This window comes from Crinia signifera, chromosome 4 (assembly GCF_055691185.1).
Source record: "Crinia signifera chromosome 4, ASM5569118v1, whole genome shotgun sequence".
NCBI classification, from domain to species: domain Eukaryota; kingdom Metazoa; phylum Chordata; class Amphibia; order Anura; family Myobatrachidae; genus Crinia; species Crinia signifera.
The window spans coordinates 299375628-299379258 of record NC_139220.1 but is presented as its reverse complement, the minus strand read 5'-3'; positions in this window follow the sequence as shown (position 1 = coordinate 299379258).

The following is a 3631-nucleotide window of genomic DNA, read 5'->3' as shown; positions in this document are numbered from 1 at the left end:
AGTTTGCAAAATGGGGTCACTTGTGGGGGGCTTCCACTGTATTGGTGCTTTGGGGGTCTTGCTAATGCGACATAGCACCCACCAAAATTCCACCAGAATCTGAGCTGCAAAATACAAAAATCACTCCTTCCCTTCTGAGTCCTGCCATGCACCCAAATGGTATTTTTTGGTCACATGTGAGGCATTGCCGTACTCGGGAGAAATTGGGGCACAGATTTTGGGGTGCTTTGTCTCCTTCATTCCTTGTGAAAATGAAAAATTTGGAGCCAGAACTGCATTTTTGTGTAAAAAATTTAATTTTTCATTTTCACAGCTCAGTTGTATCAAAATTGGTGAAACCCCTGGGGGTTTGAAATGTACACTATACCCCTAGATGAATTCCCTAAAGGGTGTAGTTTGCAAAATGGGGTCACTTGTGGGGGGGTTCCACTGTATGGGTTATTCAGGGGTCATTCAACCAGAATCTGTGCTGCAAAATCCAAATATCACTCCTTCCCTTCTGAGTCCTGCCATGCACCCAACTGGTATTTTTTGGTCACATGTGAGGCATTGCCATACTCGGGAGAAATTGGGGCACAGATTTTGGGGTGCTTTGTCTCCTTCATTCCTTGTGAAAATGAAAAATTTTGAGCCAGATCTGCATTTTTGTGTAAAAAAATGTAATTTTTTACACAAAAATGCAGTTCTGGCTCAAAATTTTTCACCCCAAAATCTGTGCCCCAATTTCTCCCGAGTACGGCAATGCCTCACATGTGACCAAAAAATACCATTTGGGTGCATGGCAAGACTCAGAAGGGAAGGAGTGATATTTGGTGGTGGAATGAATGGTGGGTGCTATGTCGCATTAGCAAGACCCCCGAAGCACCAATACAGTGGAACCCCCCCACATGTGACCCCATTTTGCTCACCAGCTTTGGGAGGGGGGCTGGCGCTGCGGCTGGTGGGGGGGTGGGAGGGATGCTGACGCTGCGGCAGCCGGGTGGGTGGGAGGGAGGGGGGGGGCCTGGCGATCGGTGGTGATCGGTGCTGTACTTAACAGCACCGATCACCACCGATCACTGTGTTACCGAGCAGCTTAGCCGTCGGTAACACAGAAAACGCTGCAATTGGCTGTTCACATTTGAACAGCCAATCGCAGCGATCGCCGCGAGGGGGGATGTCTGCTGTCAGGGACAGCAGACATCTCCAAACTATCACCACGTCTACAGACGAGGTGACAGTTTAAAACCATGACGTATATATACGTCTTCGGTCGGGAAGTACCTCCCGACCATGACGTATATATACGTCATATGTCGGGAATATCTTTCTATCTTTCTATCTATCTGTCTATATATATATACAGACAGACACTGTGTCGACTGTTGTCAATTGGTGTATGTTGTTTACCACAGACACTTGTTACTGATTGTCATTTTTTATTATATGATTTCTTTATGCTCTTATGTTGTTTATTTAATTTTTTTATTTTTCTATGGCTGATTTAGAATGTGATATATTCCGAACGGCTTTTTTGTTTTGTTATTGTTGTTTCTATGGCTACTGGTGATGTAATACGTATTATGTCAGTGGGGGTGGGTTTTAGACAGACGCTGACGTTGTCTTTGGACACGTTTGGCGCGAGTTTCCTGCACGCTCCAGCTGACATTGATTTCACTGTCTATTTAATGTGTCTGTTCCACTATGTATGTTAACCTGATGACAATATCGACCTGATATTGAAACGTTGTTTCTAATAAAGCTGATTTTCGAATGATTCTGACTGGAGTGCTGCACATCTCGATCAACTATCTAATACCCCTTAGTGCGGGCACCCATACAGCAACTTTAACGGAGGAAGTGCTTGGCATTCTGCGCTATATATATATATATATATATATATATATATATATACATATATATATGTGTATATATGTATATATATATATATATATATATATACACATATATATATGTGTATATATGTATATATATATATATATGTGTATATATATATATATACACACATATATATATATATATATATATATATGTGTATATATATATATATATATATATATGTGTATATATATATATACACACACATATATATATATACACATATATATATATATATATATATATATATATATATATATATATATAATTCAGAACATTTACATCTCATTTTATTTATTTTATTTGTGCTGCAGCTGGCGGGGGGGTGGGAGGGGGGAAGCGCTGCGTGCGCTGCGGCTGCCGGAAGGAGGGACAGCCGGGTGAGCTGCCGGGTGGGTGGGAGGGGGTGCTGGCGATCGGTGCTGTACTTAACAGCACCGATCACCACCGATCACTGTGTTACCGAGCGGCTTAGCCGCCCTAACACAGGAAATGCTGTGATTGACTGTTCACATTTGAACAGCCAATCACAGCGATCGCCGACCGGGGGGGGGCATCCCTGCCCCCCCTGGGCAGTGAGGGGGGATGTCTGCTGTCAGGGACAGCAGACATCTCCAAACTGTCACCGCGTCTATAGACGCGGTGACAGTTAGAACTCATGACGTACATTTATGCCATGTGTCGGGAAGTACTTCCCGACCATGACGTAAATGTACGTCAAATGTCGGGAAGGGGTTAAAGGACGTCACTGACCGGTGCTTGGAACAGTGGGGCAGATGTATTAAGCCTTAACAAGAGATAAATGCAATAGTGATAAAGAGAGATAAACATCCAGCCAATCAGCTCCTAACTGCCATGTTACCAGCTGTGTTTGAAAAAAGTCAGTAAGGAGCTGATTGGCTGGACGTTTATCTCTTTATCACCCTTGCATTTATCTCTTGTTAAGGCTTAATACATCTGCCCCTATATAAGAAACTGAAAATAAATTAAAATTCCTGCTGGATTGTGGGGTTTTACCTATAAACAATAGGCATACCTTCCTTTATATTATCTCTTCTTTCAAACTCTTCTGGAGGGCAGAAAAGTATGGCTGCCAGTCACACTCACAGACAGGGTATGACTGGTGGAGACAGAAGGGAGAGGAAGAAAATATCCAGATGATAGATCGACATGTAAAAGGTCGACATTGCTTAAGATTGACATATTAAAATGGTTGAAATGGCGATAGTCGACACCCAGCAAATTGTGCAGAGCGCAGTGAGTCACCTTGCCTGAAACATGCAAGGTTGCAACAGGGTTACACTAATTGGAGTGATATGTGGCTTCATAAAATGACACACAAAAAGTTGTTTCGACCATTTCCAAGTCGACCTTTTCACCTGTGTCGTTTTTCCATGTCATCCTAATCACCCTGTCGGCCTTTTGACCCATTCAGCCTATGTCATGGGGTCGAACTCTTGACCATTGACCTAACCAAGGTCAACCGAATGATGTTTAAAGCCTCTGTGCTCACAAAAAAAATTATAGATATTAATGTCAGCAAATTTATTTAGCCATTTCATAAAGTGGTGCACGTCCACCCAGGCGCCAGCAGGGGGAGTTATGAGTTCACACAGTGGAAAGCATGGAGGCGCCGCTCCTGGGAGTAGCAAGATGGCCGACATAACGTTCACCCATCATCGGCAAAATCAAATACAGATACAGAATGGACGAGTAGCAAGATGGCCGACGTAATGGCCTCGCTGGTTCGATG